Raw genomic sequence first — 8,650 nt, forward strand, 5'->3', positions numbered from 1 at the left:
GTTAAAACCATAATCTTTTACAGTTTTTTAATCCAATCTGTCTGAGAATTTTGCCCTCTATCTGGTCAGAACTGGAGCTATGCAAAACATTTGTAAACAAATCTAAAGACTTGGCCAGGCTTTAGGGTTCAGTAGTCATCTGAAACTTGAGTTAAGTTTGCATATCTTCCAGTAAGCCTTAGCAGAGTTATGAGCCCAGGACAAATAGATAAGCATGATAAAACTGTCCATCATGATATAGAAAAAGCGGAAGTATTCAATAAATATTTGATTTGTATTTTGAAAAGAAGCAGAGATGCATTCATATGTTGCAGTGATAATGAAATACTTCCTATTTCATCAACAACGAGGGAGGAAGTTAACCTGGGTGCCGACTCTTTACCGTTGAATGCTGATGAGTGGGGGTGGGGGGACTCAGGGGAAAGAGGCAGGGCGGGCGGAGAATACATGACTGGTCACGTGTCTCCTCTGTGCAGCAGAGCCCACCTGCCTGCACTCAGCCTATGGCTGCCGTGCTCTCCCTGTCCCATGGTGGCTCTATTCTTCTCCCGCTGCACACCCCCACCCCCAGCATATTTGACTGCTCTCCCTGGCAGCTGGGCCTGAGCAGGGAGCCACTTCCAATGATGGCTGATGCTGGGCCTTCCCGGTCAGCAGCTGCTTGTGAGAGCCTGGCTAGGGGAGGTGACAGGGGCTGAGCAAGCTGGAACCATGCCAGTGTGGAAGCGGGAGGAGGCGGAGGGAGACTCTGACTCACTCTGTCCCTGTCCCCGGTAGCCAACCCAGGCAGGGAGAAGAAGCCGTCTCCCCAGCCAGGCTTTCTCGCAGGAGGCAGCTGCCATGCTATGCGTAGAGCAGTGTCCAGCCAGAAGTGGCTGGTCCCACCCCTTCCGCTCCTGGGAGCAGCTGATAGGTGGTGCCTGGGAGCTGCAAACCAGCTGATCTGCGGGGTTGTGGAATAGCTGATCCACAGCCAGCTCTGTGGGTACTGAGCACCCATTATTATTTTCTGTGGGTGCTTGAACCCCTGAATGTAGGAAAAAGTACAGAGATGCAAGGCTGGCATAATGATGGAATGAAGCAAATAAAATGGCAAGGCTGGCATGAAATCAGATCTGAGATGTAGGGCAGGGCAGAGCTGTGCATGGCTTCAAAGGCAAGAAGGGTGAGAAGTTGAGATCTGAAATGGAGGGGAAGGGACTTCTTTAGAAAAAAACCCAAACAGGTCATGGTAAACTGGGGCATGGGGGTTCCCTGCACAAGAAAGAGCAGCAGCATGCTAAAGAACGACATGTGCCAATTAACACACTAATTTCTATAGTCACTACTCACTAGCAAAACGAGATTTCTTTTTATTTCCTTATCACTCCTACCTACCTACAGCTGAATGTTTAGGGCCCAGTCTTGTGGAGCACTGAAGACCCACCCAGGACCCAAGCATAATTTTTTCAGGCCCAGTGTAAACTTGTAACACAGGCCTCCTCCCACACACACCCATGGGGGTTGCCGCCTGTGCTGGGCCTCCGGGCCCCAGTAAAGTGTACCCTTCTCCCCCTCCCCATGTGGGGACCCTGGGCCCACCATTGCCTATTTTGGTATATTTTTGTTGTCTGCTTTCCCCCATCTCAGTCCAAAAACTCAGAGTAAATCTTGTCAACATCAGTAGGAATTGAGGGTCCTTAGTAGAGCTGGTTGAAAGTCAGAATTTCTGTTCCACAGAAAACGTGGGGGGGAGTAGAAACACCAAAACCTGCTGTGGAAGGGAAATTAAAAAAAAAAAAAAAATTGAGAAATAATCCAAATGTTTCGTTTCAAAATGAAACCGAACCTGGGAACCCAAACTCCAAAGCTGTGGGCTCAGATCTGGCTCCCAGGATGTAGAGCCAGTTCCACTGGCTCCTAAGGGCGGAGGCTGCCAAATTGTTTTATTGGAAAATTCCCAACTTGTTCCAGTTCTTAGCACCTTGCAGGATCAGACTCTTAATCTATTACCTCCCCAAGGTTTGCTAGGTTCTGTTGTCCTTACAATACTGCTGATCTTTTTTTAAATTGGATTTCTGGCAAATTAAAAATAACCCGATCTAAAGCACATTGAAGTCAGTAAAATTTTTTCCCAGCAATTGGATTGGCCATTGGATTGGACCCTAAATGCATGTATTTTGGAATATGCTGTAAGTGAGATTTTTATTCAGTAGGAGAACTATTTTGGTATTTTATAACAAAAGACTAAAAAATATTTAAGACAATTTGCCATTACAGTGTACAGCCCTCTGTAGGCAGAACTTTTTTTTTTGGTTCACTAATTGGAAAGGGTCTTTATTCTTGCTAGCTCAGCAACCTATATTGTTTGAAGCATAAATCACAATCTAGTGGGAAATCAAACACTGTTTTTCACATTATAATTCTTTGTCTTTGCGTATAATTGCAATTGTAACTTGTGGTGGCAAGAAATAATCTGAATGTATTATGAAGAAGCAGGAGGGAAGGAAAAACCTGCTGGCTTGCAGTCCAGAGCCTATTCCCAATTCCAGATATAATTTACTTACAATGAGTTCTGCAAATTATTCATAAAACAGCAGTAAGCCTCATTTACCAACACAACAGGGCTGCATGTAATTAGAACTATTTCAAAATGGATATTTTCCCTATAGATCAATTGTTCCTACTATAAGTGTTGCTAAAACAACAAATACTGTTTTCCTTCTAACCTGGAAAGTAACAGTTTGAACTAAATATTTGACTCTGAGTCTGAAAAAAGGCAAAGCAGAAGTGACTGGGAGATGCCCAGTGACACAGTCCTGTTATTGACTTGTTGGGTTTTCTCAAATGCAATTGACTATTTTATTTGGCTCAGTAGATTTCCCAAACTAAAACACCCTGGGCCATATTTTAGCTGGTGTAAATCAGTGTAGCTGCTCTAAAGTCAATGACCCTTTGCAGACGTACCACATCAGAGGATCAGGTCCTTCATATCTCTTTATTTACACAGCTCTGTTTCCAGTTGGCTTCATTCTCATCTCACTTATACCAGTTCCACCCTGGAGTAACAACACTGGGTTACATCACGGTTACTCCCGATTAGAGCTGCCCAGGAAACCAAACTTTAGTTCTACAATTTGAGATTTTGGAAATATTTTTGTCATGAATTGAGGTGAAAACATGAAAATTTTCACAGAACGGAAATCCTACAATATTCTATGGAAATACTGAAATGTGGTGTTTCTAAACTGAAATATGCTGGGCAGGACCCCTGGCTGCTGTAAGTGAAGCATCTGGTCAGTTTCACTGCAACTAGTTAGTGGTGAACAGCTGTGAAACTGACAAGACACATATCAATTTCAGTGAGCAGCTGCCAAGGCTTCTAGCCTACCCTGTTCTATGGAAGTCATGAGTCCTCCATATCCTGCCTGGTGGGCTGGAGGGGAGCTCCTGGTTCAGTGGGCTGCTGAGAAGCTGGGCAGACTAGCTGGCATGAAAACGGGGGTTCACTGGAAGTTTGGGGAAGAGGGAAGAGGTTAAAAAATAGAACTAATTTATGCAAAACATTTTTATTCTGATGAATCAGCAAATTATGACATGTTTTGTTGGAATTTTTCTAGTCCTGAGATCCACCAAACCAGTGCAAGTAAGAGGACAGTCAAGCCTTATGAAACTTGTCTTAAGCTAAATTTGCCTTAATCTAATGGACCAGTAAAAGTCAGTTGCCTTTTTGAAGAGGTCTCTAAATAAAGGCTGAACAAAATGCTATTAGAAACAGCACTGGGCAACTTTAAGGTGGGCATTTTAGCCTGTATGATTTGATGCTTAATGCAAATGCCAATATATAAAGTACGGTATCTTTGTGTTTCCAGGGTTGGATTTTTTCCCTATATTTCAGCCGGGTGGGTTTTTATTGTCTTTAGTGGGTTTTGGATCAGGCCCAGAATGCATGTAAGTGTGCTTAACAAATGATCATTATGTTCCATGTAGATCATCTCCCTCTTTTCTCCTCTGATATTGTTCAGGTTCTCCTTGCACACAGCGTTATTTTGTCTGACATTTGCATTACCTCTGCTGTTTCCATGCCAGTGGCCTAACATTAAATGTGACCAGGCTTTGCTATGTATAAGGTCAAAGACTATCTTTATATAACATTAATTCATGTTAACAAATCACATTGCCTGCTCATGTGAATTTGTTATGTAATGCCACAGAGCATAGGGGCTCAGTTCATTAAAAGAAAAAGTACAGGTCATAACTGTGGCTTTCTATACTTTTGTGCTATATTCAGTATCTCCTTTTGCAGGGGGATTTATCTCTTCTCCATCCTTTGAAAATGTTAACTGGTCCATTATATATTTTCAGGATGTTTAACAGGGGGAAAAAACAGAATAAAACTAAAGGAGTTATATGATACAAGTCATAGAGGAAATGAACTAAGGGCCAGATCCTTAGAAGGTGTAAATCAGCATGGTTCCATTAACTTCAGTGGGGCTACACTCACTTAAAGTGTTGGATCCTCAGTTGGTGTAAGTCCTCTAAGTGTGGAAAGAGTGGTGTGCGATGAGGCTGTGCAGAAACAGATCCATTCTTCCTTTTCCTTTCTGCAGGACTCTGCAGCATCTGTTCAATAAAAGATGAATGCGTACTGGACCATCTGGAATACACACCATTCAATTTCTGTTTGTGAGGTACTGTAATGGCCTCATAAAGACACACACTCACAAATACAAAACCCCAAACACATTTTCCCCAAACTGTCCTTTTCTCCCAGTAGAAGTGTATTTAATTCAAAAATTAAAGGCTTGATGTTTCCAGAGCAAACTGCTTGAATTTCAGTGAGTTACTTGAGAGGATGGGTGCCTGAAGGTTTGTAAGGCCCCAGTCCTGTAATTGGATGCAGGTGGGTGGAGCCCTAAATCCATGAGGAGTTCCTATGTTATCTTTATTTGTATCATTATACTGTATAGGAGCCCCAGTCATGGCCCAGAATCCCATTGTGCTAGGTGCTGTACAAGCATAGAACAAAGACAGTCCCTGCCCCAAAGAGATTACATTGTAATTAAAAAACAAGAGATGACATGGATTAGACAGACCAACTGGGGAGCACAATGAAACAAAGAGACCATATTGGTCAGCATGCTGGGCATTGGTCTCAGCACAGCAAGAGCCTAACGATTGGCAAGTTTTTTTTTGTAGGCATCATGTCAAAGGAGAGTTTTAAGGAGGGATCTGAAGGATAAGTTGGTTTTACTGATTTTTAAGAGGTGCTCCATTAGTTTCAATGAGACTTCATGTAAGTACAAGGGTGGGTCTGCCCATGCTGATCTGACTGCAAAGTCAGGTCCTGAGACGTTAGATGCCCAACTTCAGCAGTCTGTCCCTATGCAGCAAGGCACTTAAACATATGTTTAACTTTAATGGGCTTTCAGTTAAGCATGTGTGTGAAGGGGTGTACCTGGCCCTTTGAGGCCTCCTGCTGGAGGACTTGTGGTCTTACCACACCCTACCTCAGGAGAAGAGGAGTGAACCTGGGTCCTCCAGGCCTGCTGAGAAAGGATGCACAGAAGCAGCCAATCAGAGCACAGCAGGCTCAGTTAAAAGGAGCTGCTGTGGCTGAGCAGCTCAATTTCTGGCTGGGACTAAAAGAGATAAGACAGAGGGAGGCAAGGAGGCCTGGGAGAGACCCTGTGCAAGCAGGGAACAGTCAGAGGACCCAAGGACCATAACCTAAGGTAACGGGTGAAGGTGATGGGACAGAGTGGGAAGCAGCCCCGGCAATAGCAACAGCAGCAGTATTACTGAAAGCAGCAAGTGGCTGATATTGGTAGGGTCCCTGTAGTGGGCAGGCCTGCATCCCCTCTGCTGGCAAAGTGGCTAAGGCCCCGAGAAGGGGACAAGTTTTGTTTTGGAGTCCAAGCAAAGGGTTAGAATTTAAACATTCCTGGAGCTGGGACTGAGACCCTGCAGAAGACCAGCCATTAGCTGGACTGTCTTACACCTGGAGGAGACTGAAATTAAGAAGTGACCTGGCTGGAGAGCTGGGAAACAGCAGAACTGGAAAAGGTAGAGTCTCCAGGAGAAAGCCCTGGGAGCGCTGCTCTATAACAGGGCAGGGACAGACTTCAAGCTAGCCCAAAAGAGGCTGCAGATACCAACAAGGGCACAGTTATAGTACTTGTTGGACTTTTGTGATCCAGGAAGGGGTTCATCCATTTTAAACTATGTGTGACTTAGCCAAAGGTCTGGGCCACTGAAGACCCACCTGACGAGGGCAACCACTGACAGGAGGGGAAGGGGGGCAGTAGGAGCAGAAAAGGAGAGCAGGTTTGCATCCAGCCAGCAGGAAGCACTCATGAGGGGTGTGTCCCATCACAATGTGCTTAAGTGTTTTGCTGAAATGGGGCCAGAAAGGAGTGAGACCAAAGGAGAGAAAAAGAACAGGAGTAGACAAGAGAAAGAAATTAATAGAAAAATGTCTGTCTGGGGAGAGAGGCAACATAGCTAAGCATAACTACACCAAGTAAGATTGATGAGCTAGGAAACAATATCTTGTAATAGCTCCCAATAGAAAGAGACTCCATCCAGGCTGTTTTCCGAGAGGGTGATCTTTATGAGAAGTGCCGAGGAGATCCCCTGATGCCATTCTCTATGAAAAAATTATAGCCACCATTATTCTGTCATCAGAATTGAATCTTTCTCTTTGCCTTCTCTACAAGTGGGATGCCTCCTTTATTCTGAGCATTTTAAGTACTGCTCATACCAAAGCTTCTTTGTGCTGATAAGCAACATATATGCCAGTACTCACAGGGGCTTAGGAAGAAAATTGTATTGAAAAAAAATCCACCTGTTTTTTCTTTATGTTCCCTATATTTGGTTATCCTTGCTGTGTATAGCATCTAGCTGGTGAAAGGAAAGGTGCACAAGAAACCAAGTGCTTATGAAGAATCTGCTGATAACCCTCCATCTTGCTTAGGAAACCAGGCAGAAATCATCACTCTGAGAACAGCCCTTTATCCTCCAGGTTTTGTAAGGGATTGATAAAGTGAGATTGCCACCTTGCAATCTACTCTCAGTCAGGGGCATCAAGTCATCTCTGACTCATAGTTTGACCCTAGTTCCACCTTGCTCCAGGGCATAAGTAAGCTTTGCCAGCACTTTCCTTGTCAGTAGTCCAGTAGGATCTGTGTCCATGTTGTGACTTGCAATAGGATCAGTCCATGCAGAGGAGTAAGAGGATTCTTTTCACCCACTCTTTCCCCTGTATGACTGTGTAGGCTAGTTGAAGTAAGAGTTCCAATAAAAGATATTACCTCACCCACCATGTGTCTTTTATATAGACCACAGGGATTAGTTACTGTACAATTCCAACTCACCCCACACCATGAATCTTCTGGTCATCACACAGATAGTGTTTGAAATACATTAAGGAAATAGATGTTTTAATTAGGGATGTAAAAGGTTAACAGTTTAAACGGTAATCATGTTTAAACGTTTTAAATAGCTGATTACCTTTTAAACTGGTGGGGGAGGGGGAGAGGCAGAGAGGAGTGTCAACTGGGCTGGCTCCCCGCCAGTGAGAACAGCGGGGCATCTCTTGCTGGCGGGGAAGCTTGGAGCCCAGCGAGTGGGGTGATGGGAGGTGTGAAGCCCAACGCTGGGGTAACTGCAGCTGGGCTCGGTTCCCTGTGAGAGATGGGGGGAAAGACGTGGAGCCCAGTGCTGTGTGGCAGAGGGGAGCTGCAGCTGGGCTGGCTCACTGCCAGCAAGAGCAGTTGGGCAGCTCTTGCTGGCAGGGAAGCACGGAGATAATTCTTGGAGATGTTCACCAGATAAAACTAGAAAGAGCACAGAAAAGACTGTCAGAGAGAAAGGATATGGCCAAGATAAACAGGAATTCTAATAGTTCCAGAGGGGTAGCCATGTTAGTTTGTATACAGCAAAAACAACGAGAGTTCTGTGGCACTTTAAAGACTAACAAATTTAATATTTGCAGGCATAAGCTTTCGAGAGACTTCAGCTCTCTTCTTCAGATACAGTAATACAGAAAATAGGTAACACAGAGGCATCTTATAGATATACAGGTGCATTGAGAACAATGGGGGAGGTGGAGTCCGGTACTTAAGACCTAATGATGACCATTGAGTAGGGGGTGAGAATGGGTGAGCAAAGTAATTTACCTTTCCTAGTGAGACAGCCACTCCAAGTCTTTGTTTAAACCCAGTTTGAATGTGTCAAGTTTGCGGATCATTTCTAACTCAGCAGTTTCTCTTTGAAGTCTGTTTTTGGAGAAGTTCAGCAACTTTCAGGTCAGAGACAGAATGCCCTGGGGAATTAAAGTGTTCTCCCACTGGTTTATGGATGTTGTTATTTTTTATGTCTGATTTGTGTCCATTTATCCTTGTGCGTAGTGATAGTCCAGTTTGGCCAATGTACATGGCAGAGGGGCATTGCTGGCACATGATGGCATATGTAACATTAGTGGATATGCAGGTGAATGAGCCCCTTATGGTGTGATTGATGTGGTTAGGACCAGTGATGATGTCATTAAAGACGATGTGTGGGCAGAGCTGACAATGGGGTTTGTTGCAGGGATAGGTTCCTGGGTAGGTTTTTTTTGTAGGGTGTATGGTTGCTGGTGAGTATTTGCTTCAGGTTGGGGGTCTGTCTG

At 44.4% G+C, this 8,650-nt stretch overlaps 1 long non-coding RNA gene across 2 annotated transcripts in view; it reads left to right on the forward strand.

Annotated features, from left to right (window-relative positions):
• LOC137155337 (uncharacterized) overlaps positions 1–4,791 on the forward strand; it is a 36,100-nt gene extending 31,309 nt beyond the window's left edge. For both annotated transcript variants that reach the window (XR_010920429.1, XR_010920428.1), the window contains exon 3: positions 4,590–4,791. This is a non-coding gene — a long non-coding RNA (uncharacterized lncRNA). The remainder of the gene's footprint in view (positions 1–4,589) is intronic.
• The last annotated feature ends 3,859 nt before the right edge of the window (positions 4,792–8,650 follow it).

The sequence above is a fragment of the Emydura macquarii genome, unplaced genomic scaffold, assembly GCF_026122565.2.
Source record: "Emydura macquarii macquarii isolate MOO-44397 ecotype Brisbane River unplaced genomic scaffold, CSIRO-AGI_Emac_v2 contig_1348, whole genome shotgun sequence".
NCBI lineage: Eukaryota > Metazoa > Chordata > Testudines > Chelidae > Emydura > Emydura macquarii.